The 12101-nt window shown below is 42.6% G+C and overlaps 1 protein-coding gene across 7 annotated transcripts in view; it reads left to right on the plus strand.

The window, feature by feature from the left end:
- Nucleotides 1-12101, plus strand: part of Apbb2 (amyloid beta precursor protein binding family B member 2) — a 305019-nt gene that overhangs the window by 198824 nt on the left and 94094 nt on the right. The window lies entirely within an intron of this gene.

Here is a 12101-nt window from a genome sequence, read left to right on the forward strand (position 1 = left end):
AAAATCTACTTAAAGGGTATCTCTTCCATATACTTCTGTGTAATTTCTATCTGTGTAGTACATGTACATCCAATGCATCGTTTTAACTGCTACTCCACAGTTTGACTCCTACATAATAGATTTCACCCTTGAATAATGATGAGCTCCTCTGGCTCCAGTTTTTCTAGGATTACAAACAATTGTGCTAGAACTGCCCTAGCATACCCACTATAGAACTGAATTCACGAGTGTGTGACAGATATACTTAAGACTGCTTAGTCACTACATATCAACAGCAGACATATACTTTATATCTAAGAAGGTGTGTTTTAATTCACAGATAGAAGGATATAATTGCATATCCTTTTTCCCCCAGTGAGAATACAACAGTGCTATTGTTGGTCAAATTAGATTCTTGTGATAGATGGGTGAATCAGGTTATAGTTTCTTTTCTCCCTTCCTTCCTTTTTTTTTTGGGGGGGGGGTGTTAGTTAGGGTTTCTATTACTATGAAAAGACACCATGACTGCAGAAACTCTTATAAAGGAAGACATTTAATTGGGACTGGCTTGCAGGTGTAGAGGTTTACCTATTATCATCATGGCAGGAAGCATGGCCATACAAAGGCAGATGTGATGCTGGAAAAGAAGCCAAGAGTTCTACCTATATATCTGCAGGCAGCAGGAAGGAAGAGTGAGCCACTGGGCCTGCCTTGAGCTTCTGAAACCTCAAAGCCCACCCCCAGTAACACACTTCTTCTAGTAAGGTCACAGTCCTAATCCTTTCAAATAATGCCACTCCAATGGAGGTCATTGTCATTCAAACCAGCACATAGGGGTAGCTTTCCAACTTAATTCCTCTCCATATATTCCTCCCTGACCCTAAGATAAAGCCTTCATGGGGTAGCCATGGGAAATCTGAGCCAAGTGCAAATGGATGGAGCCTTCATCTGCAAGAAGAACTTTTGTAGTTCTCACTCTGTCAGCAAAGTAGAATATTGTTTTATTTTTTAATGAATTAGTTACTGAAGAAAAAGGGGGAGGGTGCTAAAAATGTATTGTTCTGTATTTTAAAAAAAAAAAAAAAAGGAGGAGGAGGAGAAAATTTACACTACAAATAAACTGCTTTTAAAAAGCTGTTTTATACTGTTTGTTTCTTCAAAGGGAATTAACAACAGACTTGTATTTCTCAGTTCTTTTGTGTCCCTGGCCACATGGTTAGGTCTGCAGTCTCTTCTAAAGCGAGGGCTAAAAGTGCTCTCAGTTCATTTACCAAAGCACATCTGTACCACAGCAAGACACAGGGTTTGTTTCTCTGAGGAAGGAAGCACACAGGACTGTGGAGGACAGAGCACTCCACGTCACCAGACTTTGGTCCCCTCTGGTGTCGCCCTGTTTTGTCTGCCTCAAGGAAGACTGACACAGTGTCTGCTTCATTTGCTTCCAAAGAATGTCCCTTACTCCCCACTTCTGAGACATAAGCATAATTTTGTGTGGCAAGCCATCTTCTTGCAGAAGCCTTTCCTATATAGGGATTTCCTGCCTAGAGGAAGTAATGGAGAGAGCGATTAAGTGGAAGATGCTTAGAACATACCAGAATTCAAGGACACACACACCATTCTCTATAAATGGACACTCGCTACCAGTCTATCTAGCAAGAAAAAAATTGGAGCAAATTCAGGACAAAACCTTGTATAAATCGGTTTATACAAGTGAAGGGATGGGATTCTAAGAAGAGGAGGGAAAAAAAGAGCCCACAACTATTCCTGTAGTGTAATAAATTTAGAATCTCCTCCCCGAAACCCTGCAGATCAGAAATGTCTTAACGCTCGCCTCAGGAACATTTTTCTGGTAGTAATATAATTTGAGCATATTGGCTGGAATCTGAAGCCTAGTGGGTTAACTAGTACATCTGTGGGAGGATGGAAAATAGCAAGCAGGGACTCTGGTGCCTTTTGGACATCAGAGCCAAGTAGGACTCAGATTCAGCAGGCACACTAAATGCCCCTCCCCAGCACATTTTCTGTTTTCCTTTCTTCTTTGTCCTTCAGGATCTTCCTCTCTCCCCCAGAGCTTTCATTCATATAGATGTTTTGACATTTCTGGAATTTATGAAAATGAAATACAAAAAGGAGGGGACCACTGCTGACCGTATTCACTTATCGTCAGAAAGCTCACATTGCACCCCTGCAATGTGGGAGAAAGGTTTGGAGTGGACAAATGTGATCTTTTCATTAAGGAGGTTAAATCTGTGTTTAGCCTTTTTCTTTTCGGAATTTGCAATTTGAGCCCTAACTAGTTCCATATCCTAATATATACAGGAAGAAAATGAAAAAAAAAAAAAAAAAAGCCCTTTTAAATTTGTAGCACAAATTTGTTGTTTGAAAGTTTTGAAAATAATTATTCCAGTTTTGTCCCTTCCTTGAATTTTGGCTCAGTTACTTAATATTGTATTATACTATATTCTGTTTTGACTTAAAAAAAAAAAAAAATACTTTCTACACGTGCATCCCTGGCAGATGGGATCCACAAATAACCCTGCCTCTTTTCTGCCAGTAGCCTAGCATCTTTGAAAGAATTTGGAACTCTTGATGCCACTCTTTCGTGGCTGGAAATGAAAAACCAAGCTGTTGTGTTCCCACTTTTCCCTGGAGAATCTTGACTTTCCTCTCTTGATCTAGAATTATACATGCTGGGGAAGAGGTGCAGATTAAAGAATTGAGATCGTTGAATGAAATGGATGGATGGTTGTTGCTTGGTTTGGATTGAATCCTGTATATATTTAAGAGTTGTGACAAGCCGGGTATTGGTGGTACCCGCCTTTAATCCCAGCACTTGAGAAGCAAGGGCAGGAGGATCTCTCTGAGTTCTAGACCAGCCTAGTCTGCAGAGCTAGTTCTGGGATAGCCTCCAAAGTGACACAGAAACATTATCTCAAAAAAACATTAGGCTAAACCCATCGCTTACACTTGTAATATCTGGCAATGTTTGGAAGTAAGATTAAAATGCTGGGCCTGGGAATTGTGCAGAGTGAATGAGTGATAACTTACAAAGCCATATTCTAACAGTGTGATGTTTTAGAACAGGTACCCCACAAGTTGGGATTGAAAAGACTGTAATTTAGATGGCAGCAGGTTTGGGTTTGCCTATGAGAGCACAAAGTAGATCTATTATTTGTTTCTTTTCTCAGTGAATGAATTACTCTTCATTTTCTTACTCTTAGATGAATGAATTAGGTCTGCTGCTAATAATCCAAAGCTCTAAGATAACTAGGACTTTCTATAATAGAAATGTGTTTCTCTTTCACATAGCAACTTGGAAGTAGCATTCAGGTAACAGGATGGCCGAAGACTTCACGAACCATTTTTTTTCTTTTGATCTCCTACTCTGCTATCCTCAGGTATAATCATCTTTTATGGTTCAAAGCAATAGTGCTGTTTCAGGCAGCAAGAAACGTGTGTCAGCTACGTTCTTCCTAAGAAACGCTCTTAGAAATTGTTGTGTAATCCCTTAGCTTTATACCTCAAGAATGTTCCCTACACAGGCAAACTTGGTTGCAAGTGAGGCAGGCAGAAAATGTAGTGGTCATGTGTCCAACCAAAGTTTATATTGATGTGAAGAAAGAGATTAGAGATAGATAAACACATTTCAATGTCTGCTATGTGCTGCTTATATATATATTTTTAATTTACACTGAATTAACCCACTGTATAATGTGATTACAAAAGAAAACATCCCATTTACGATGTATATTGTGTAATATTCTCACATGTAGACTTAGATTTTAAAGACAATGGCACCCATGGCAACTCATTAAATGTGCTGCTGGAAGGGCAACTGTTGTCAAATTTTGCTTCCATTTCCAATATTCTCAAGAGCCATCATTTATTCTAATATTTAGCATAGTTCAAATCCTGGTTTGTTATACTTTAAAGAGGCATGTAAAGACTGGGGGCGGGGTAGCTTGGTTGTAGAGGGCTTCTCTAATTTGACTGGAGCCCCAGGCTCCATCTTTAACACCTGACAGAGAGAGAGAGAGAGATATTCTCAAGCCAGCCTCAGGTGGAACTGGATAGATGATGTTATTTAGTTTGCTTGATTTAAAGATTTTGTTTTGGTTTTTTTGGGGGGGGGTTGTTTTTGTTTTTTTCCGAGACAGGGTTTCTCTGTGGCTTTGGAGGCTGTCCTGGAACTAGCTCTTGTAGATCAGGCTGGTCACAAACTCACAGAGATCCACCCACCTCTGCCTCCCGAGTGCTGGGATTAAAGGCGTGTGCCACCAATGCCTGGCCAAAAAAATTACCTTTTTTAATTTGGGGAAAAAAAAAACAAAGCTCATCAATGACATCCTTTCAAAAGTCTTGTTTTCATAAAGGAGAGTACTGTTTGGAATATTCCCTCAACATCAATAGGGAAACCTCAACTATAAATATCTCCTATTTCAGATACTTTAAGAATCTTTCTAGTATGTGTTTGAAGAAAAATATGCAGAAAAGCAAGGGACAGACATTAACACTTCCATACTGCTAAGGGTTTTATTGTAATTTACCTGTGCCATGGGAGAATTCAGCTGAGTTCAGAGTAAGGCTGTGATGGATTAACTGTGATCTCAACTGTGTCTTGTAAGTTGATATCAAGAAAAGTAAGAGCCTTGAAAACACCACTGGGCAGAACTTTTCTCCTCTTGGGTGGCTGCAGGGTCAGCAGGATTCTGGGGAGTCAGGCACTCTAGGGTTCATGGCCAGCATTTCTGTCAATCCCTTTGACTAGGAAGGTTTCAAACCAGATTCTAAGCAGCCACTACTGTTGACTGTCACTTAGGACTCTCCCCCAGTCTATAATTACCAGCTCTCCTCAGAGTTCTGACTTTGTCTTCTAATGTCAGTTATGGTTGCTGGAGGAAATAAAGGGATTTATTGCCTCTATGCTGATAGTGAAGATCTGGGTCCAAAAATATGAAAAAGAAAGAGGGATGGGGAGAGAAATTAGACAGAGCACTGTGTGCCTGTAAACAGCTGAATGCATCTCAGCTGATGGAGTGCTGGCCTAGCATCGCAGAGGCCTTGGGCTGAGTCTCTTGAACAGTGGTTCAAGCTCAGGTGCTGGCACACGAACCAATAACCCCAGTAGTCTAGAGTGGCGGCAACGGGGTCTGGAATTGCAGGTTATCTTCCATCGCAGCCAGCTCTTAGGCATCCTGGGCTACACAGGACTGTATCTCAAACAAGTGGTTTTAAAACTAAATTAAAATTTTGTAGTGTGCATTGGAGTGTCTGGCCCAATCAGAAATAACTTAAAAGAGAAAATATTAATAGCAACAATCAAGACCTTGGGAAATAGAAAATCTCCCTTTAAGAATGCAAGCAGTGAATAAAATTTTCTTCTGATCTTTGAGAATATAATGCATGACCTTCAGAGTTGTCCTTTGCATAAAGAGTAATGTTTAGCTAGTGGAGTCTCTACGGCAAATCCCTAACCCCAAAGATTGACTTTCCTTTTGTGGAGGCGTAGCTGGCTTTTCCCAGTCTCCTGCCCTTTGCACTTGCTCTTCTATCTGCCAGGAAGGTCAACCCTTTCAGTATAAGAAGAATTTGCTTCCTTGGAGACATTGCAGGCCATATGGTGACCCTACTTCTCAGTTTGCATCTTATTCGTTGGCAGGGTCCTCTGTTCCCATCTGGATGTTGATGAGTGTTAATAAGAAGTTCTTGATACTGAAGAATGAATGCAAAGCTGGCATTCATTGGTGTGTATATTTCATTCTGAAGCCAGTGGTTAGTGTTCCTATTGCTTTGACACACACCATGACTAAAAGCAAATAGGGGAAGAAAGGGTTTATTTCTTATACCTCCATGTAATAGTCTACCATCTAAGGAAATCAGAAATTTGAGGCAGGAGCTGATGCAGAGGCCAGGGAGGGATGCTGCTTTCTGGCTTGCCCCTTGTGGTTTGCTCAGCCTACTTTCTTGTAGTACCCAAGACCACTTGACCAGGGGTGGCAGCATCTGCAATGAGCTGGCCCTCCCATATCAATCATTAATAATAATAAATAAAAAATACCTCAGAGGCTTGCCCTCAGGCCAGTCTGGTAGGGTCATCCTCTCAGTCGAGGTTTCCTCTTTTCAGATGACTCCAGATTGTGTCAAGTTGGCATAAAACTAGCCAGCCCAGCCCATCTGATAAAGAGTAATGACTGCCCTTCCTGTTTTCCTAGGCCAGTACTAAAAATCCTAGAACTCTGGAATAAGTGTCAGGACTGTTAGAGCTGCAAAATTCTTGTACCTCCTCCCACCTGGGTCAGTAACTCTGGGCATAGCCCCAGGCCACCAGGTAACCTGCCTGTGTTTGAGGAGTCTTGCCTTCTCTAACATAGACAACATCCTGTCTGTTATAACCTTCCTTATCTGTGTCCCGGGCTCCAACGCAGAGCCTGACTCAAGCTAGACAAGAAATGGTTATGGAATACTGTCATCCATCTTCCCTCATCACCACGTACACTGGAAGCACCGGGCATGCAGTGTAGCAAATGCCATTCTAAGACCTCAGGGAAATGGACTGTGCTCGGCAGTGAAGACCATGCTAAATATAGATTCCCAGCTTCCCATTCATTGCTATTTCTAGCTGCTGTCCATACTAATTTGATTTTCTTTGGCCCCTGGGTTCCAGAAAGAAAGGGTGACTAGAGGCCAGTGAGCTTCCCACCCTGCCAGTCCTTAGCATTGGCCACGCCCTAGAAGGAGCCAGGTGGAGCCAGATGGAGCTAGGCTTTAGTGCTGGTGCCTGAGGTGGCTGGGGTGGGTGTATCCTTGGTGCTCATAAATGGGCTCCTTGTTCCCATGCCTGGCATATTACTTTTGGCCCAAGAGGGACTTTGTGGGGCCATCACCCTTGCTGTGTTTACTCTTTCACTTCCAGTCCCTGTTTTCTGTTGCTTAATAAATAAGTAAATAAATAAAATGAAGGCAAGGACAGGACGGACCACGGACCGTGGACTACTTCTGAAAAGAGACCTGTGACTTTTCAGCTCTTGCCCTGACATGTCTCCTCTCAGCATGTGACAACCCTCAGTGAGCTTTGGTGATGACTGGAGCCTGAGAACCGGGAGAAAGCATCTTAGTGGGAGGAAAGCAAAAAGAAGCATGGCAGGCATCCATTTCCTGGTGTGCCTGAGGGTGGCATTTCTTATCTCCCAGCAGGATGTGCCATCTACAATGGCTGGGCCACTTCACCGGGCTGGATTAGGGAGGCAGGCATTTAAAGGGGTCCTGCATTAGAAGAATCGTCATGTCTGTGGACCTAGAATGCTGGGTGGCAGGGGCTCCAGGCCAGCATCCATGGAGAGTCGTGGTGTTATTGCTCAGTTTTTGGCTTTAGTTAGGTACACTGCTTGCCCCATGGTCTCATCCCTGTACCATTGTTTTCTTTTCCGACCCTTTTCTTTTATTAACATCCTCTCCTTGCTATCAGTACTGGTGGATTTTGTCTCTGAAAAATTGATCCTGTTTTGTATCAGGACATACTTTATTTCTTTGGTTTAAATCCATCTACTGTCTTCTGTAAGCTTTAGACCTGGAGATAACAATTCTGCTTCCTTCTCAAGGCAGCTCTGATCACGCCCTGTGCCCCTGCAGTAAAGGGCACAGGATCCACACCCAGCAAGCATCCATATTCTTGTTAATCTTCTTAGCAGCCAGTTCCTAAAAGGCCCAGCTCTGCACTTGCCTTCTAGCAGGATGGCCTTGAGCATTAAATGCAGTCAGGTCACGTGTTATGCAGTAGAGAGAGCAAGACCTCTTCCCCCCCTCCACACTGACGCCTCACAGGAGGAGGAAACTAAAACCCCATACAGACACAAAGCAGCTATCTTTAGTTGGGGTGGACTAATGTTTGAGAGAAGCTTAAGCAAAGTGTAGTGCATGCCTTGATGATGCTTTAACCAGGGCACATTTGTTTTTAAAGTAATTAGTTGGTTTTCCTCATTGGCAGAGAGAGATGGAGAGAGACAGACAAACATTTGGAGGACAAGAGGAAGGCCAGCAGGGCAGGCGTTGTCTCAGGCTGGCCTTGTTGAAGTGAACTGGAGTGATTCCATTGAAAAGTCACCAGGAAATTATCTCCATTTCATCTTATCCTTGGAATCATGGTGTCCATTTAACCTCGTGATTTCTATACTAGACCTTTTCCTTTGCAGTGGGGAACTTCCCCTTGAAGTGGGGAACTTTAGCGAGTTGGATATCTTGCTATATTGCTGAAGTGTTCCTGTCCTGTGTCCTGCTCTGTTCTGAGTATTGACACACAGCCCAGTAAGGCAGCTGCTACTGTGACCTGTGTTTTCCAGATAAACATCTGACACTCTAAGGAGTCCTCTGGTTTGTTTAGGGCCATTCAGATAGTGAATGGCTGAGCCAGGTAAGATGATCCCCTAGGGCATTCCCAGTCTTTCCCAGGCCGGGCGATATAAAGCCACTGCTGGACTCTTTGAATTTGTGTGTGTTCACTGGAGCCAGCAAGAGTCTTGAATACACTTGTTTTTTTGTTTGGATCATCTTTGTAGACAATGAAAATACTGATTTGGCTGTGTGTGTGTGTGTGTGTGTGTGTGTGTGTGTGTGTGTGTGTGTAAGAGAGAGAGAGAGAGAGAGAGAGAGAGAGAGAGCTCTGCCTTCCACTACTGAGAGTGTAGGCACACACTGCCACATCCACCTTTATGTGAGTTCTGCAGATCCTGCTCTCTCCAGCCTCTATTTTTCACTTGTGAAAAAATACATTCAGAAATGTCTATTCAGCATACAGATTAACAGATAATTATAAAGGACACACACCCATGTCACCACCGGTGAAATTGTTTTTTGACTATGGAAGACCAGGGGTGTGCTCTTTTCTGATCACCGCACCCTACACACTTCTGGCTGTTCATCAGCCTCTATTTTTTTTTTTTTTTTTTTTTTTTTTTTGTACGTGATAACTGTGTGTTTGCAATTTTGACAGTTTAAACAATTTATGTCTATCACTAAACAATTAACAGTTGGACTTTATCTGAATGGAAATGGAGTGAATATAGTATTTTTGTCTTCCTTTTCATCGGTGGCATGTCATGAACTTTGTATTGTTGTATGCAGCTGTACTTGGCTCATTTTTGTTACTTATGCTGCTCTAATTTCCTCATTCTTCTATGAAAGCAGGTCTGAATTGTTTTGAGTTTGGGGCTATTTAATGGGGCTACTGTGGTCTGCCTGCCTAATACACATGTATGGGTTCTGTAGGCCATATTCCAGAGGTGGAATCGTGGGTCGTTATGTAGCGATAGCTTCTTCATTAACTAATGATAGTCTTTTGTTTTCAACTTGCCTCTGTTAAAATTGCCCTCCAGTGTATACAAGGCTATGTGATGTATACCATTTCTCAATGTTTGACCCACCTGCCCCCTCCTATAGTGCTTTTTAATGTTTGACAAGCTGGTGTCTGTGTAAGAATGCTGTGCTGAAACTTGAGATACTAGAAGTACTTGGGAGACTTCCTGTGTTTTCTACCATTCTGACTCTTTTATCCATCTTTCATTGAGACCCCCACAGTTGGTCTTAATTCCAGTTCTGAACGTGGGAAGCAGACAGAATTCCATGGTGTACTTTTTATGTTCTAATACAGGCTCTAACACTCAAGATTACCGTGGCATATGACCCACCCAAGAAAAACAATTTTGATTGTTGTCTTTTAGGATATTGCCCCTGGAAACTAAGAATATCCCATTGTGATCTCAAACCTCCCAGCAGCAAATCTATCAGAGTGTGTGATTCCTCAGTCGCTTTTATCCACAAATGTGGAACCTGCAGATATGGCTGGAGAAGACTGACTGTGTCTCTGTTTACCTGTGAGGACAGTCTTATATGCCACCAAAGGAAATAGGCATTGATTCAGAAAGAACGAATACTAGTGGTCTGCTTTGTGACAGTGTACAGAGCTCGTTTCATTGGAATTCTTTTGTTAGGTGCCAGGTTTACTGTTGGGAAACCTAATTCCTTCAGTAATTCCTTCCTTCTCTGTTCATTCATTCACCTACCTATCCACCAATCCACCCATCCACCTGCCATTGAATACCTGTTTTGGGGGTGTGGGAAAAAGGCTGATAGATGAGATGGACATAATGTCTTCCTGTCCTAGCTCTTAACCCTCACACTAGAATGGGGTGCTTCTTGGCAGAATTCTGGGACTGTGCTATCTTCCACTATCATCATTGTCATCTATTTTTAGCAACAGGACAGCACCCTACCCCCATTCAAGTATTTTTTCTTTTCCAACACAATCGCAGCAGAATTTTAAAAATATAAATCAGGATTGTTTGTTTTAGGGGTTTTGTTTGTTTGGTAGTGTGTTTGGTTCAACCTAGAACAGCTGGACTCCTGCCATGTAGTACAAAGGTCCCCTCACACACTCCAGGCAACAACATGGTTTAAGAGCCACTAACCTTACTCTGCCCTTGGTCTAGCTTGAATTCATAGTCTGATGATATACATAGATGTCCCTCATGAACCACACAGGTAGGAATAGGTACCCTCCCATTCCTTTCCCACTTTTGGCCCAGACCTCTTTGTCTAGGAACCGCAGAATGTGAATAAGGGCACTCACATACTTCAGGACTCCTCTGCTTTTGCTTTCCCTGCCCCAGTTGAAATGCTAACAACAAAGGGATATCAGAGACAACTCTTTTACCTCCTAAGGCAGGGGGAGGGGGAGCAGGACTGGGGAATATAAACACATTTGGTTAGAGTTGCTTCTGCAAAGTTTGTTAACTTGGAATTGCATGATCACGCTTAATTTTCCTATGGATAGAGGACCGTGTTTCCACTGTAATTTGAGACTTGTGGCAGTTTTGCCTCTGGCAAGCTGAGATGAAAATAGTGAATTCCGGGGCACCAACAGCAGTGTGGATACACATGTATACCCATGAACTTAACCATCCTCTTTGTTTGGCTTCCCTTTTTCTTCTCTCCTACAACAGCTTTGGTAATGCGTGCCCACATCACACAGTGATGTTGTATTGAGCAAGGCCCACATGTGTTCTCACTGGAAATGCAATAAAGCGGTCTGGCTTTTTTGTACGGCTGTGTAGAAAAGGACCTAGCCCTTAGAATAGAACAGTGCTCAAGCCCAAGCTGTGAGCCTGCTCACACAGACACTGTTAGCTGTGTGACCTCTTCGTGATCTTTCCATTTCTGAATTTCCCACTTCTTTTCTCTTGTACATTTTAATCCCTTTAATATTCAACTCAGGGACAAGAGGAAAAAATTTAAGCAAATACTTACTCAATAGATAGAGAAAATACTGAGGTAGGTTAAGTGTGCCTGAAATTGTCCAGTGGGTAAATTCCATTTGTCACCCACAGTGCTTAAGAGTTATTTATTGAATTGGAATGTCTTTGGACTTGGCAGACACTTGCCTATCGGCCACATTCCGCACCATTCTGTATGGCCTCTCTTCTCCCATGTTTTTACAATCTGGTCCTTTGTTTGAATTCCACAGCTATTTATTTCAGTTTACTTTTCCTAAAAGTGTGCAGTTCAGAGTCCCAGAAGCCTGAAGAAGGCACTGCTCCTGTGTGTGTGTTTCAGTGCAAACACAGTGCTTATCTATAGAAAGCAGTTACAGAAATTTAGACTTATAGCCAGGAAGGATGGGTGATGTCAACCACTCTCCCATTTTACAGTGGGATCTGGTAGGCTCTGTATGTAAACATGGAGTTTGTCTGCATGGTTGGTTACGATTCATGGAGCTTTAGCTTGGGGTTCTTGGAGGTAAGGGCTGGTTTGAAAATGAGATCTTTATGCCTGTCTTCACAGATGGCAAACAGCCTTTTCAGTTCTTTCTGTTCCCTTCTATAGTACCCATTTTATTACCCTGTGTACAGTAGCTTCTTCTCAGTTGAATATAGATGTTTCTGCATGTGGGGTTTACCTGACTGTTGGAAGCTTCCCTTTTCTCTTTTAATAAAATTCTCTCTCTCTCTCTCTCTCTCTCTCTCTCTCTCTCTCTCTCTCTCCCTCCCTCCCTCCCTCCCTCCCTCCCTCCCTCCCTCTCTCTCTCTCTCTCTCTCTCTCTCTCTCTCTCTCTCTCTTTCCCGCCCCATTTC

This window comes from Phodopus roborovskii, unplaced genomic scaffold (genome assembly GCF_943737965.1).
Source record: "Phodopus roborovskii unplaced genomic scaffold, PHOROB, whole genome shotgun sequence".
Taxonomy (NCBI): domain Eukaryota; kingdom Metazoa; phylum Chordata; class Mammalia; order Rodentia; family Cricetidae; genus Phodopus; species Phodopus roborovskii.